This window comes from Protomyctophum bolini (assembly GCF_963924005.1).
Source record: "Protomyctophum bolini genome assembly, chromosome: 9".
Classification (NCBI taxonomy): domain Eukaryota; kingdom Metazoa; phylum Chordata; class Actinopteri; order Myctophiformes; family Myctophidae; genus Protomyctophum; species Protomyctophum bolini.
Window position 1 is genome coordinate 8,455,674 of NC_137870.1, and position 17,201 is coordinate 8,472,874.

Below are 17,201 nucleotides of genomic sequence, written 5' to 3' on the forward strand. Positions count from 1 at the left end.
TGTATAGTTTATTTTTGGGTTGCAGTATCCAAAAGAAGAGAAGACACCGATGTGACTGTCCCCACAACCGCACCTCCTCCTGCATTGTTGCACATTGCTCCAGACGTTTTAATTGGCATTGATCATTGTTTTGTTTTATTGTTTGGTTTAAGATACAACATATCGTTCAGGCTGAGTGTCAGGCTAGTATAATGACTCACTCCCACTGTAGGTCTGCACAAACCTTAGTCTTTTAGAGCATTATATGGGCATACCTATAACAATATATGCCAAAACAATGGGAACATATCGTGTATTTCTATTATTTGTAGCAAGTGGCATAGTTGGCTACATTTTAACTTAAGTCTCACAGTATAATGCACACACGCACTTTAACTAGTGCACTTTAATGTGTTTCTTGTTTTGTATTTTACTTAACCGGCTCCCGTCACATAACCTAATTCTGATCAGTGTTGGTTCTATTGTATTGCTCCTCTACTTGTGCAGATCCAAATAAAATAATTCAAATGCGTGAATGTGTGTGTGCATGGGTGAATGTAATGCACAACCTCTGTAAAGCGCCTTGGATAAAGGTGCTATATAAATGCACCACTTACAGTAATATATCATAATAAATAGTAAATAAGTGGAAGGAAAGAACCAAGTATAAATAAGGCTTTAAATATAGCTAATAGGCTAAGGGATATGAGAAGATATCTGCTTTTGCCAATAATAATAAACAACAATAATAATAATTCTGATATGGTTATACAATGTAATATGTATTTTATATATTGTCTATTCTTATGACAATTTGTAAATGGCAAAACCTTGGGAGCTTAATTTCTAATTCCCTGTGAGTCTGTGACAATGACAATCATCAGGTCTTTAGAATGGTTTGTTCAGCCTAAGTGACAAACTGAGCTGGATCTGTTGCTAAATACAAGAGGTTTAGAATAATAGGCTACATTGTATCTTAATGTCATTTTATAATGTGGGTGATTTGATTGATTGTTTTTAGACCCGAGGTTGAGGATGATTCTACAAATATCTTCTAAATCCTGACAGTTTCCTGAAAAACCTATGTTTCTATGTCAGTGGTTCTCAAACTATTTCAGGTCAAGGAGCCCCACAAATTATATGTAATTGGCCGCTGACCCCCATCTGAAAATATATTGTTCCTCCAGCGACCCTCCCAGAAACAAAGATTTTAGTTTAAAAAGTTCGCTCCAAAAGAATATATATAAATATTCAAAGATGTGCGCCACATTTTCACGATTTTTCAAAAATAGCAGATCTACAAGCTCATAGCTAGCTATGAGCTATGAGCTTGTAGATCTGCTATTTTTCCAATAGTTGAAGCATAACATAATGCTTAAAACACCAAAAAGGGTTCCGACCTAGAATGGGATAAAGATGAGCGGTGAACACTGCCACCTGAGCCAAACCAATTATCCAATATCACAATAATAATGAACATGACAGGTATAAATATATATATACATTTTAACACGGTACAGAATGTATACACCGTGTGCAATATATAAGCACAACAATACACAGACTGAATTCAGTATAGGGCACAAATAAATTGTCAGGGATAGCAGTAAATCCAGATTCCAGATTTAAAAAATAAACGAGTCAACTATTAAGGGCTATTAAGCTCAGCTGTCCATATAATGAAATAACATATTATCAACGAAGTAGAATCACAATCAGAGGAACTTTTAGAAGCATTTAACCAAGCCATTTAAATGCTAAATGTGACTTTTATATGTTGAATAGGTTTTGCATCATGCTCAAATTTATGTTCTGACGAAATGAAATGAAAATTCAGGCCGAGTGTCAGGCTAGTATAATGACTCACTCCCACTGTAGGTCTGCACAAACCTTAGTCTTTTAGAGCATATCCATGCGGTCATTATATGGGCATACCTATAACAATATATGCCAAAACAATGGGAACATATCGTGTATTCCTATTATTTGTAGCTTTTGTTTTCCTGTGGCAGATTTGTCTGGTCGCCAAATACCAAAAATACTTTGTGAACTGACTTCCAGACCTTTACGTGTAACAAAGTGTTTACTTGACTAAATCAACTGTAGATTTAGTCAACAAAAATATTATATTTAGTGTACTAAAAGTACACCAAATCTAAAACATTTCAGATGACTCAAACTAAATGGAATTGTATTTAAAATACTTAAAACTAAAACTAAATCAAAATGTGCTGTCAAAATCAACACTGGTGTAAATACAAGACACTGCCGCCATCTGGTGGTTGACATCTGACAGAGCATGGTGATGTTTGACAGCATCATGAAGAACACCTTGGGAGCATCCTGCTACCCTAATAGAAAGGGGTGCATGAGCACCTGGCCGCTCATTCGTGCTCTATCTCCGACCAAGCCACACTTCCACCACACATCTCTCTATGCAAAATAAAACCTGCACACTCCCACAAAAGACATAGACTACATAGCATTCGCCAAAAATGCCTTATTTACTGCTTAAATATTACTTTTCTGAAACACGCTATTCTTGCTCAACCTCAACAGCCTACGTCAGAATCGTCATGTTGGCGTCTACTACGCCAACTACGTTCACTTAATGGGGCCAGTCCTTCACAGTGACACACGCGTTAGATGAACCACGCGACCGGGATGGTTTCTACCCCTCAATGTCGTGCCTACTCTACACTGCCATCCCAAGTCCCCTCCCCCTTTCACTGCTCCTGTGTGTGACCTGTGAACTACTCTCTGACTGCACTGTGGCTTGATTTATATGTGCGAGGTGGAAATGTAATGCACATAAATTAATTATAGGTCCAGCAAGCAAATCATGATTGTCTGTTTGTGCTCAATAGGTCACCATCACATTCCGATTTTAGGTGTTGTGTTTTTTATGACATTTATTTTGGCCAGTAGTTTCATATCTATCCTTTTCCCTTTCACCAACACAGACCATGCTAACGGTGTTAGCGCGTTAGCATCACACAGCTTACAGCGTCAGTGTTGCATGAATACTTTCAACCATGACAATGCCGACTACTTTTGCTACACACACTTCCCAAGGATTATGGAGATGTCTTTATTTATTTTTTAAGGTTGAGAAATGAAATAATTATGGTCGTTTCTAATCTCAGCATTTCACAAGAGAAAGACGTGGATGCCTTTCGCTGCTGTTGCCATGTCTCATAGAAACAAGTAAATAGGTCTATAAAAATAATCCCAAAACAAGCGCATATAACAGGGGTCTGTAACCTATTTTAAATGAAGTGCCATGTTTTCATTTTCTAGATAGTCAGTCAGCCACAAGCTCACATCACAATTACAATCCATGTAATAATCACAATAACAATACTAATAATAATAATCATAATAATAATAATAATAATAACAATAAACTTCTTTGTAAACTCACTCATTTACAAACAAGCTCACATCAGAACAATAATGCATGTAATAATAATAACAATAATAATAATAATCATTATAAGAAAAACAACAATAACAACACTAACAACAGTACAGTACAGTAAAGACGTACAGTAAAGTACAGTACAGAGGACAACATTACAGTACAGTGCAATACTAAGGAGTGCAGTACAGTATCCTGCTACCCTAATAGACAGGGGTACATAAGCACATGGCCGTTTATCCAACAGCTTTCTCCGACCCAACCACACTTTCACCACACATCTCTATATGCAAAATAAATTCGGCACACTCCCAGAATACATATAGGCTACATTTCATTGAAAGAAATGTCTTAATTACTGAATAAATATTACTTTTGTCAACCACGCCATTGTTGCTCAACATCAACAGCCTACGTCAGAATCGTCATGTTGGCGTCTACTACGCCAACTACGTTCACTTAATGGGGCCAGTCCTTCACAGTGACACACGCGTTAGATGAACCACGCGACCGGGATGGTTTCTACCCCTCAATGTCGTGCATTTGCTGCGCCCTTCTAATGCTGCGCCACGCCTACTCTATACTGCTCCATGCGACTCGAACAGCGTCAGCAGCAGCAGCTCCGAGCCTCCGTCAGAAAGGCTGCCCACAGCACTGCACAGCCCCACACCCAAATGAATCGAATGAATGAATAAGGCGCTTATATCGCTTTTGCTCAGTGGATGGGACATTTACATTAAAAGCAATCGGATGGACGCGTGGATAATGGCATGGTTGTGTGCAATCGGAGGGAAAGCTTCCATAATCCATATAGCTTCCATGCTAGCTGCTTCAGACACAGGGGAGGGGAGGGAGAAATAGTGCGAAATAGCGCTTATGCAACAATTACCCTAAAACACAAACACCTCAACTCGATGTCATTGTGAATAAGAATTTCGAGCGCAATAACAATTTTTGGAAGGACACTTTCACCCAGTATCAAGCTAAATGTGGAAGCCGTGTGTGTCACACCAAAACGGGTGTCCTATAGAATCCTGTAACCAGCCTCTCGCACTGCCTGCGAGTTGGCTCCGTCTAAGGCTCCGTCTTATGAGCAAATTTAGAACTTCCGGTCTGAGAGCTAGCAGATTTAAGACATCCGGTTGCTTTCACAATAAAATAAAGTTATTTAATTCGTTAATTAAATAATTTTTACATTACATTATTAGTATTATTATTACATTACAGTTATTGTAAAGACACACATTATGTTTCTGTGTAAAAATAAGTAATTAAATAACATAAAAAAGTTATCTAAATGGATAAATGCTATTCACTGGAGTGCATGGACTTTATAAAGTGGACACTGGACAAAACACGGCTCCGCCAGGCAACTATCTGGACATACCCACGCGTTTGGGAAGATGTCCTCTACCACCCCACAGTCTCCGCTAAGCGGGAGAGGTGTAAAATTCACAGCAGCAGAGCTTCTACTGGGGTCAATGCAAAAAAATGTACCGTTTCCGGACCCAGAATGGACACTGGACAAAGAGGCCTCCGCGAGGCAACTATCTGGACATACCCACGCGTCCGGGGAGATGTCCTCTACCACCCCACAGTCTCCGCTAAGCGGGAGAGGTGTAAAATTCAGAGCAGCAGACCTTCTATTGGGGTCAACACTCAAAAAAGTGCCGTTTCCAGACCCAGAATGGACACTGGACAAAGAGGCCTCCGCCAGGCAACTATCTGGACATACCCACGCGTCCGGGGAGATGTCCTCTACCACCCCACAGTCTCCGCTAAGCGAGTAAATGGGTGCTTATATTTCTATGTGAAATGTGGTGATGCTGGCATCACAATAGATGCCAGCATCACGCTGCCTCCGTCTAATAAGCACATTTACAACTTCCTGTTTGGAAACCCAAACAGATGCTTCTGACATTTGCCTGTGCGTGCTTAATCGTTGTACTTCTGAACACATTTCCCAAATCTCAGTGATTTATCCACACATCGCTCTGTGTGTGTGTGTGTGTGTGTGTGTGTGTGTGTCGCGTCGCCCTCCAGCTGCAATTGCGAGTGTGCGCAGGGCACACTACTGAGTTTAAAACCACAGCTGAAACATGAAGTGGAGTCTCCTTCTTCCCATATTGCGCTGCAACGACACTAGGATTGAGCCCCCCGAAGGGGGGCGAAATTCTAGTTTTTAATATACGAAGATATACAATCTCGGAAATTGGAGAAATGGACTACAAATCCTACAAATGGTCTCCTCCATATTTTAGGGTTATTTTTTAGGGTTATTTTTACAGCCTACGGCTGCACAAAGGTTTGGCATTGTGACATATTTAGTCAATCAAACGTTATTTTTGTATAGGTGTTGTGAATGTGAGCGTTAGCACAGTGCACACTAGTGTCAAATGCCATGAATCTGAACTAGCCCAGAATCAACCAAGACCATACATGTGCAACTAACTGGCGGCCCGGGGGCCACATGCAGCCCCCACCATCACTTAATGCGGCCCACAGGTTAATATCAGAATACTGATATATTTCAGCTGTTACATTTCAGGATTCCAATTTAAAAAAAAATAGAAGAAAAAAAATCAGGATTTCAATTCAATTAAAAAATTATCTACAAGCTCAAAATGAGTCACACTGCGACGCGTTTTGAGCTTGTAGATCAGCTATTTTTGCTACGGCATTAGGCTAATATGCAAAGTGGCCCACCTGGAGTGAGTGTGTAAATATAGTGGCCCTCTCCATCATCAAAGTGGCCCACCTGGAGTGAGTGTGTAAATATTTGACATTTGATCTGATATTCCATGCAACGGCGGGGGCGAAGGCTCACGTCCAACCCCTAAGTACAGCTGCTCTACCATAGGTGGGAAAAAATAAAATAACATTCTTTGACACTCATTCTTGTGGGAATATTCTCCGTAGCGCTTTTGATTTGCCAACATGCCGTGCAACAACTGCACTATATGCGATAACCTAGATGAGCTTGAATGTGGTTTTTGGGACGTTTTCGTAAATATTGTACGTCTAACAGTCTTCCTCATCAGTTATGGGAGTTTGTTCACGTTCTCTGTTGCAATAAATGTCTGCCTGCTTTATTTGGCATTAAGAGACAGACATCACAGGCATCCTCAGGACATAATTGTGGCAAATCTAGCGGTATGTGATATTTTAATAGCCATTATTCCATCCGTACATCTGCTGCCCAGTGTGGTGCAGGGGAAAACTGTAATATTAAGTAAATGGTGCATAGGTTTTGTACCTGCATTTGGCAATTGTATTATAGCGTGCCAGCTGACTTGGACCTTACTGGCAGCTGAACGTTACACTTTCTTCTGCCAGGGAATCCACTACCTCCGGATCGTCACAACACGACACATTCGCTGGGCTTTGGCAGTGATCTGGACCATAGTTTGTCTTTTGAACATCTACCATCAAGTCGTCATTCACTGCAAGTTCAAGTTTGCTGAGAGGCCCTTGGACACGCTGATGTGTGACCCTCTGACGTTGAACCAAATCACAGAGCTGACCTACACAGACATGTGGCTTCTTCGTGGTCCGCCTGGAAGCATCCTTCTTTTGGCCTTCATCAGCATCTTCACCTGCTATTTTCGGATCTTTCGAGCGGCGAGGAAGGTGGCACTGACTCTGCGTCAGAGCTACCGTAGAGCAGCATTGCACACGGCCTGCTACCTCGGGATGTTTCTGGTGCAGATGCTACCTCTGTGGTGGTGGATGGTAATGTCTGTATTCAATTCGATTCACCCGGGAGTGATCCCTCAAACTCATAGCCAACTTGTGCTGTTAATTACGATGATGGTCAGTCCGTCAGCTAACGTGCTCACCGTGATTTATTGCAACAAAGTGTTTAAGGAAGCATTGCTCCCCGTCTGCTTTCTCAGGGTTATGTGTCGAGTGGGTCCAGAGTGTAGGGGTCCAGAGTGTAGGGGTCCAGAGTGTAGGGGTCCAGAGTGTAGGGGTCCAGAGGAACTTGATGTGCCACAGATACAAGGACGGGCTTGTGACTCAAACGAACAATAGGTATTATTGTGGTTGTCATTGTTATTATTATAGATTTCTTGGTTATTGTTTGTCGTGTGTGATTTAATTAATTCAATTCAATTCAAAAGAGCTTTTTTGCCATGAGAAAATGTACATTTAACATTGCCAGAGCAAAAGTGGACGAAAACAATCAAAACAAAACAACGTTTAACCATTAATGGGCTACTCTAGATCAGCCGGTTCCCAAACCATGGTGTGTGTGTCACGCACTGTCACGCACTCTAGGGGGTGCGTGACATAAAAAGGGTAATGGCGGTTTTATGGTGTTAATAAGCATAAACCATAATCTGGTAAAACGCTGTTGCAAGGAGATGAAGAGCAGCTGTGGGAGTATACAGCAGCAGCATGTCTCTCAGTGCAGTGACATTCTGTGATCCATTTGCCATAATCATATTGAAAAATGTATCATTTTCGGATGTAGATCTGCTATGTTCAAAAGATTTGTATTCATATGAAAACTTGACATGGGTAGTGGGTACATTCTGCATAATGAGTACTTTCTACTTTTTTTAACTCTGAACTTTTACTTAAGTTGTAACGGAGTCTACATTGTAGTATTGATACTTTTACTGAAGTGAAACATTTGAGTAATCTTTCCACCACTGGAAATATGGAGATACAACGTTTCTGCCTGATTGCAACAGGTGGCTTGTTGAAATGTGCCGTCATATGGGCTGTATCTCTGCACAGTGGGCTACGTACCGCTCCACCAGAAATCATGTTTCCTTGTGCGATTAATGTTATTGTAGCAGCGTAGCGTTGTGTGCTCTCTGTCTGCAAATTTCAAAAAGCACACACACACACACACACACACACACACACACTGCTGTATTTGCATTTGTGCAATGATGCTGCTGATATTTGTCTAATACTGTAGTATTTTTAAGTAAATAAAATATTCAATATACTATTATTGTGTATAGGTGCCTTGTTGAAATGTAACAAAAGGTATAGAGCATTACACATCCACTCTAGCCCAGGTGCTGAAGGACAAATGGCAGTACAAGAGAAAGAAAATGGAGTCCACAACACTGGTAAGGAATAACTCAGCTCCACCGGTTCATCGATTCAACGTTTCAATCACTGGGATCTTCTTCAGGAATAGTGCGACAGCCAATGGGGTGTCCACCTCTACATAGGAAGGGACGGATGATTGGCTATAACCCATTTAGACCCGAGGATGATTCTACAAATATCTTCAAAATCCTGACAGTTTTCTGAAAAACCTATGTTTCTATGGCAGTGGTTCTCAAACTATTTCAGGTCAAATTATATGTAATTGGCCGCTGACCCCCATCTGAAAATATATTGTTCCTCCAGCGACCCTCCCAGAAACAAAGATTTGAGTTAAAAACGTTCGCTCCGAAAGAATATATATATATATATTCAAAGATGTGCGCCACATTTTCACGATTAAAAAGAAAATAGCAGATCTACAAGCTCGTAGCTATGAGCTTGTAGATCTGCTATTTTTCCAATAGTTGAAGCATAACATAATGCTTAAAACACCAAAAAGGGTTCCGACCTAGAATGGGATAAAGATGAGCGGTGAACACTGCCACCTGAGCCAAACCAATTATCCAATATCACAATAATAATGAACATGACAGGTATAAATATATACATACATATTAACAAGGTACAGAATGTATACACTGTGTGCAATATATAAGCACAACAATACACAGACTGAATTCAGTATAGGGCACAAATAAATTGTCAGGGATAGCAGTAAATCTAATTTCAAATTCCAGATTTTAAAAATAAACGAGTCATCTATTGAGGGCTATTAAGCTCAGCTGATTGAGCCTGGGCAGGGGCTTTTGTGGCGGTTCTGGACAACCGTGGGTCCAATCGACTCGACACCGGGCACTGCACTGCACTACCTGTGGTGGTGTGGAACGTGTGTTGAATTTGAAGTCACGTGGATTTCAGACGTACACACAGAGACGTGGTGCATTTATAGATAGACAAAGCGACAATTCCATAGTTCAAATTGACGGGTATATAGTGGCAACCCTGGTTGAGACTGGCCTGACAGCTACTAAACATCACATCAGCCCTGGCTGGTTGTGACCGGCCTGAGAGCAGTGAGGGTTGGAGTTGGGGAGGCACTGACTCACAAGTCAGATTTACAAACATGCAGTAGGATGCCAATACCTAGCCCCGCAAGCAGAACCCAAATGTAGTAAAGTTTCTGACACTTTGGGACCCTATATAAAGCGACAATCAAATTTCATAAAAGCTTTATGTAGGGTTCCGAGAGGGGCTAGCCAATACCTAGCCCCTCTCGGAACCCCCTGGGTCAGCCCAATCCGAACCGAACCGGGCTGACCCGTAGGGTTCCTGGTCAAGCTAAGATTTTTCAATGCGATTGTTGGGACGCGGATATACACAAACTCATCGTTTAGTCCATCGGCGCGGAATTAGGACGCTTTTTATTGTGTTTGTTTACGGATGTGCGAACTATAAGTACCTTACATACCTCTGATAAAATCTCCTGTGTCGCGGAAGCCGTTAAGTATTTTTAATCCATGTTTGATTAAAAATGTCGCTTTGATTTCTTCTTGTTTATTTACCGTTTATTGTACCGCCTCTCGATGTGCGGTTGGCTTTGCGGGCTATGTCCCTTCCTCTGATCTGCTCCGTCATAGCTGTAGCACCACTAGCTAGCCAGATAGGCGGTACAATGAGGTGTCAATAAACAAGGTAGGAAGAAGCGACATTTTTAATCAATCATGGATTAAAAATACTTAACGGCTTCCGCGACACAGGAGATGTGTCGGTATGGTATGTAAGGTACTTATAGTTCGCACATTCGTAAGTCAATACATTAATAACCATGGTAAAAGCGCGCAGAAGTCCGTCTCATGGAGTGTTTACATTGTATTTGTTTGTGCGTAACTGGCGACAGCCCCACTTGAAGCAGGACCCAATGCAGTAAAGTCTTAAAAGTGTCAGAAACTTTACTACATTCGGGTTCTGCTTGCGGGGCTAGCCAATACCCAGATAGCAAAGATCCACCGGGCGGCGCCGGCACCAGCCAAACCATTTTAAACACCAATGTGTATTGCAGTATCTTACCTTTACTTGTAAATGAAGTCCATTCGCCTTTCCTTCTGGACGAAAATATCAGTGACTTTGTTGTAAAAGTCCTCCTTTTGTCCTTTGAGTTTTAAAAGTCTCTCTACCTCAATTGAGATAATAGCGAGTGAAGAAAGTCGTCCTTGGTCAGTCCTATTTCCGAGTGTATGTTTGGATTATTTTCAATGCAGAACAGGACAGAACAGATGCCTAGCAGGTATAGTGATCGAGCACCAGCTGGAGTAACTTAAGCTAAAAACTGTAGAAGCTGTAGGCTACAGGATATTTGCATTCACTCCTCACCGTTTGTAAATAACGAGTTGTCACTCGTTGAGAATAAAAGGCGGGGAAAGCAGTAAAGACGTTTTTTTTATAGCACAGCCACAAAGCCATGCAGTCTTTACGAAATTACGAGTAGTTTCACCTTCACGTCTGTTCCCGACTCCCGCCGTTTGAAGCAAACCTCGTAGTTCTGGCGTCGGTCTCCCAATATTTACGAGTTCTTTCTTTGACTGAAAGTCCAGCTTTGAGAAATGTCTTAATTTAGAAATCAAATCCTCCATTTTCATGGCGAGAAATCACAGCTAAGCTCTAGCGTCGCAATTGTTGTTGTGTTTTTTTTTCTTTCTACAAGAGTGACCCGGTCATGAACTCTACACAGCAGGGCTAAGTAGGCTCAGGCTCTGAGCCTGCTTAAGCTCACTATCGCCGCCTGCCTTGAGGCAGAGGTACTGGCTGCCTCAAGGCAAGCATTTTCCACCATACATTCTGCATTGTGTAGGCCATTCTTTAGCTCATTATTAAATGTGCCAATTGTTATTGAAGATTGAACAAATCTTTAAAATATCACTTAATCAAATGAAAGTAGCCTACCACCATTATGACTTACAGTAAAATACAGTAGCATTTACATACCCTAGGCTATCCCATCCTATTCACACAGGAGGCAAATCAATTCTAATTACTATATAAAATATATGAACCATGTTAGGTTATTATTAATAAAAGTAAACTGTATATGGACAGGGTTTGAGCCACTGCAATTTCCTGACATTTGGACATTAATTAAACATCACCCTCTAGTCAGGGTTAATTAGTCTGCCTTAGTGCTGCCTGTGTAGACCTTTTGACCTTTAGACCAATTTGGTGTTGGGGGAATTTCTCACTTGAACTGAGTCAATGGGTCCATAGACATGTTGAACTGAGTAAATGGGTCCCTAGACATGTTGAACTGAGTCAATGGGTCCCTAGACATGTTGAACTGAGCCAATGGGTCCCTAGACATGTTGAACTGAGTCAATGGGTCCCTAGACATGTTGAACTGAGTCAATGGGTCCCTAGACATGTTGAACTGAGTCAAAGGGTCCCTAGACATGTTGAACTGAGTAAATGGGTCCCTAGACATGTTGAACTGAGTCAATGGGTCCCTAGACATGTTGAACTGAGTCAAAGGGTCCCTAGACATGTTGAACTGAGCCAATGGGTCCCTAGACATGTTGAACTGAGCCAATGGGTCCCTAGACATGTTGAACTGAGTCAATGGGTCCCTAGACATGTTGAACTGAGTCAATGGGTCCCTAGACATGTTGAACTGAGTCAATGGGTCCCTAGACATGTTGAACTGAGTCAATGGGTCCCTAGACATGTTGAACTGAGTCAAAGGGTCCCTAGACATGTTGAACTGAGTCAATGGGTCCCTAGACATGTTGAACTGAGTCAAAGGGTCCCTAGACATGTTGCACTGAGTCAATGGGTCCCTAGACATGTTGCACTGAGTCAATGGGTCCCTAGACATGAACAATCAACGAGGTGCTTGTCCGCCATAGTGTCACGAATGGCGCAATGACCACATCAAATATGGCCAGCATCGGCTATGATGAAAATACAACGTATTTGTTTCTGGGTGTATTTGCACATGTAATACATCCATCCTGACTATTTCAGGTGTGTGGAATTCGTTTCTGAGAGTATTTTAACAATTTTTGGTGTTATTGACCTTGAAAGGTCATGGTCAAGGTCATTTTGCCATTCCGAAGTCTAATGCCAACTAATTGTGACATTTGCAATTGATTTCTGATACTATTTTATCTTGTCATTGAGATATCAATATAAATGTTTTTATTCAATTCCGATTGTTGTTACTTACTGTCACTTTTATTGTATTTTTTCAAATCCTCGTTTTTCATCATTTTTGACAATGGGCTATAGCCCATCTCAGACGGCATACTATAGCATCCCGTTTTTTAATCATTTTTGAGGATTTGAAAAAATAAATACGAAAATCACTCGAGACAATGGACTCTATAGCCCATGGTCTCGGACTGATTTTTGTCCTTTTTTCAAATCCTCGTTTTTCATCATTTTTGACCATGGGCTATAGCCCATCTCAGACGGCATATGGACTATAGCCCATGGCCTCGGAGTGATTTTTGTGAAGTATAAACATAATCCTTAAAACACTGAAAGGGGTTCCCACCCAGAATCGGTTAAAAAAGATCCATTGTCGAATCGGGGGTGCCGTCTGCTTCAAATAACTTTTATTGACATCCGGGTTCCCGTGGGAGCAGGAGCTGAGAACCACAGTTTGTTTCTTCTTAATACATAAAACAGAGCTCCATTATCCCCTCCTTATGAACAAAAACAAAACAAAAAACAAAACAAAAAAACGGTCAACAGGGTGTGGGGGGGGGGGGGGGAATGAGTAACAATAAAAACCTTTAGGTAAGAATATGGACAGTATTCAGTTCTTTGTAACGTCCTGTAATAAACCTTCTTACTTCACAACACGTATCGTACGATCACTTTGAAGAATTGGATGAAAACAAAATAAGACAATAAAAAATAAGAACAATTAAAATATATCGGTTGGGTTCTTGGATCACCAAAACAAAAATCATAGATCAAAACATCTGGCTTTATTAAGTTATCGTTAAAATTGCTCTGCTGGAGTTTTTTTTTTTTTCAAAAGAAAAAAAAATTAGGAACTTTTTTTTTTTTTTTTACGAATGAGGCCACCCCAGGTACAGAGAGGCTCCATGCCAGTCATATTCTAACAAGACAAAAAAAAGCAATGAAACGCTGTGACCAAAAACCTATCGACACACACACACGCACACGCGCATGCGCGCAGTCCGCGCACCCACACACACACACTCAAGAGCAGCATCTATATCCTCCTCTCCTTCATTTTATAGAAAATAGAACACTATATTTTACAAGAGCACTAAAAGAAACGGAACATCTATTATTATTATTATTATCTTACAAAGGACAGTATACAGGCAGAGCATTATGTACAGCAAACGTGTGCTCGCTCGCACGCGAGACTCTTGAGTCGCCACCCCGACCGACCGACCTCAAGCCAAAACATCTCTGACCCATTTTCTCGGCCATTTTGTCATCGTCAGGCTAATATCACTGTAATATTTCATTTCATCATCAGTAACTAATGAGTAGAGTAAAAAGCCAAAACAGCAATATTATACAAGAATATTACTTTGCACTGTCGGGCTACCGTTTGAAAACATTTCATTTAAAAGGTCAAGAGAGATCGCTGCTATATTGTATAGCCTTTTTGGCTCGTCGTCGTCGACTTCTTCTTATTCAAAACAATTGGATCGAGTTCTAAAAGAAGCTGACTAAACAGATTGTGTTCTTGTAGGATTCCTTTTCTTTGTGGGTGTGGAGGGCAAAAGTAATAATGTAATATAATATTGTAACTTTTGTAAGGAGTAATATGTAATAATAAGAAACATATTACTCTCTTGTCTTGAGTAATATTGCCCAACACTGGTCATCAGGTCGTTTATCCTTCCGGCATTTCAGCGGCTTGTAAAACTTGCATCTCCATATTTTCCATATATATATTTATGTTTTCTTTTTGCCAGGTGAAACTTATGACTTATGATCGCTGCTGTTGGCTATGAGGACGTTTACGCAACCTACAGTCACTGATTGGCTGAACCGCCTACTCTGAAACGCCGCGCGGGAACTCTCAACCAAGCCCCCAGACTTCCATTGAAGTGAACACTCCTCATCCGCTCTCTAGATATTATTATAACTCCATGGTGTCAGCGCAGTCTGTAACGCAGCTGAAAAGGGGGACAGATGCACAGCAAAGAACACTTGTTTCACCTGGCTGTTAATGATGCCCGTGTCATTCTTGTTTTCTTTTTCATTAACCTAATGCCCTACTTTGTCATCACAAGAGTGTCGGCGCATAGGCAGCGAATAAATGTTAAAGGTATTTGAATGAAAAGGTATTGATTGACACGAGCTGGGACTGAACAGTAACAGACTGAAAACGGAGCGGAGTAGGCCAATCAGAGGCAGTTGGGGCGGGTCTAAGCTTGGTAGGCCAATCAGAGGCGGGTGGGGGCAGGTCTAAGCTTGCCAAGCTTCCCGCGTGTGGCGCAGAAGGGGACGTTCGGTATGTAGGCCAATCAGAGGCGATGTACTGTAAACGTTTGTTTTTTAATTGAATTGGTAAGTCCCCGAAAAAGACGCGCTATGATTGGCCCAGTATAGTCACTTTGAGCGGCAGCGTGCCTTCTGCCTTCCCTGCGACACAGGTATGCTCCAATGAACGGCAGCGGCCAATGAGGTCGCTACAATGAACTGCAGCGGCCAAAGAGGTCGCTCAAATGAACTGTAGCGGCCAATGAGGTTGCTTCAATGAACTGCAGCGGCCAATGAGGCATTTAGGCTTTTACATCTACGCTTACAACCGGATGCACCGGCCGGTCCGAGTGCGTGACCTGTGACCTCTCCGTATAGCCAGCTTCGAGTGGACAAAATGTCGGGCTTGAGCTCGGAACCAATCCCAGTAGTCCCTGGAGGCGGGACGCTAAGTGCCATGAGAATGATGAAGTGCTTTAGAACGAGGTACAAGACCGTTACGGACCCAACCAATGGGGTCAGGCCCGTTTGGAGCCAAAACCGGGCGGGAGTTAAGTTAAGTTGCTTTCCTATGACTCTCTCTGGCTCGTTAGTATTCTAGTTGCGCGAGACACGTTCTGTGTGCTCCTCCTGACCCAATACTAATTTAGAGCCCGGGGACAATCACACGGAACCTCCGGCTGGTAGTGTGTGTGTGTGTGTGTGTGTGTGTGTGTGTGTGTGTGTGTGTGTGTGTGTGTGTGCGCGCTGTGTATATACGCATCTCCGTGTCCAAATGTGAATGGCTGCCACTCTGGGGGTGGGGTGGGTGGGTGGGCTGGTGAAGATTCTTTTAACCCAGCTTGTTTGGGCAGTCAGTCTCGATCTGCCAGGATGGTCCAGTAGGAGAGACCGGGCCGTACTGACGGTCCAGTAGGAGAGACCGGGCCGTACTGACGGTCCAGTAGGAGAGACCGGGCCGTACTGACGGTCCAGTAGGAGAGACCGGGCCGTACTGACGGTCCAGTAGGAGAGACCGGGCCGTACTGAAGCCTCTTTAGACGCCATGGCGGTCAAAGCGGACTCCACCACAGCAGCAGCAGCACGGGGCAACGCAGGGCAACGAGGGGCAGGTAAAAGACCGGAGGAGAGGGAGACGGGAGGGAGGGAGAGGTGCTCCCATCAGGACTTTTGGGACCGTTCCCGATTGTTATTTTCTCACGATCGGGCCGATACCGATCCTGTGCGTTAAAATTATTATTACGTCAAAACCCACGTCAAAACTGTTCCCGTGTGTGTGTGTGTGTTGGTGTCAATTGTCAAACTGCACTGGCAGTGTTTATGTCCTTTGTACTAGGTATTCCTGTACTTCTCATTATGTGGACATAAATAAACATTTAAAATGTGTGTGTGTGTGTGTGTGTGTGTGTGTGTGTGTGTGTGTGTGTGTGTGTGTGTGTGTGTGTGTGTGTGTGTGTGTGTGTGTGTGCGTGTGTACGTGTGTGTGTGTGGGGGGAGGAATGAGAATGTTTTAGGCCCGTCACATACAGTCGATGCAAAACGATATTATACTATATATCTGATTGGCTCTTTACACCACTTAAATGTTAACAAAAAATCAGTTTCTCCAGATCGGGAAATTTGGAGTGAAAATGGGCCGATCGGAGGGAGCACCTCCGGCGGAAGGGAGAGGAAGGTTAAAAAACGCCTGACGGAGGGAGTGTGAGAGAACGAGGAGAGAGAGAGAGAGAGAGAGGTTCCGAATCAAAAAGGTGAACTACTGGTGAAAGGCATGAGTATGAAAGAAAGAAAGAAAGAAGCCAACTGTATTCACACATTCACAGCTATCCATCACGACTGTGGACTGTTGTGGACCAAGTTCTTAGAGTCTGCTTGCTCCTCCTCCTCCTCCTGCCGAGGTAACGGGCCGTTGTGCGGCCGCCTGCTCTGCCCGCCCGACCCCGCACTGTCCCTGGGTTGAGCCGGACTGACCCTGGGTTGAGCCGGACTGACCCTGGGTTGAGCCGGACTGACCCTGGGTTGAGCCGGACTGACCCTGGGTTGAGCCGGACTGACCCTGGGTTCAGCCGGACTGACCCTGCGTTCAACCGGACTGACCCTGGGTTGAGCCGGACTGACCCTGGGTTCAGCCGGACTGACCCTGGGTTGAGCCGGACTGACCCTGGGTTCAACCGGACTGACCCTGGGTTCAACCGGACTGACCCTGGGTTCAACCGGACTGACCCTGGGTTCAACCGGACTGACCCTGGGTTCAGCCGGACTG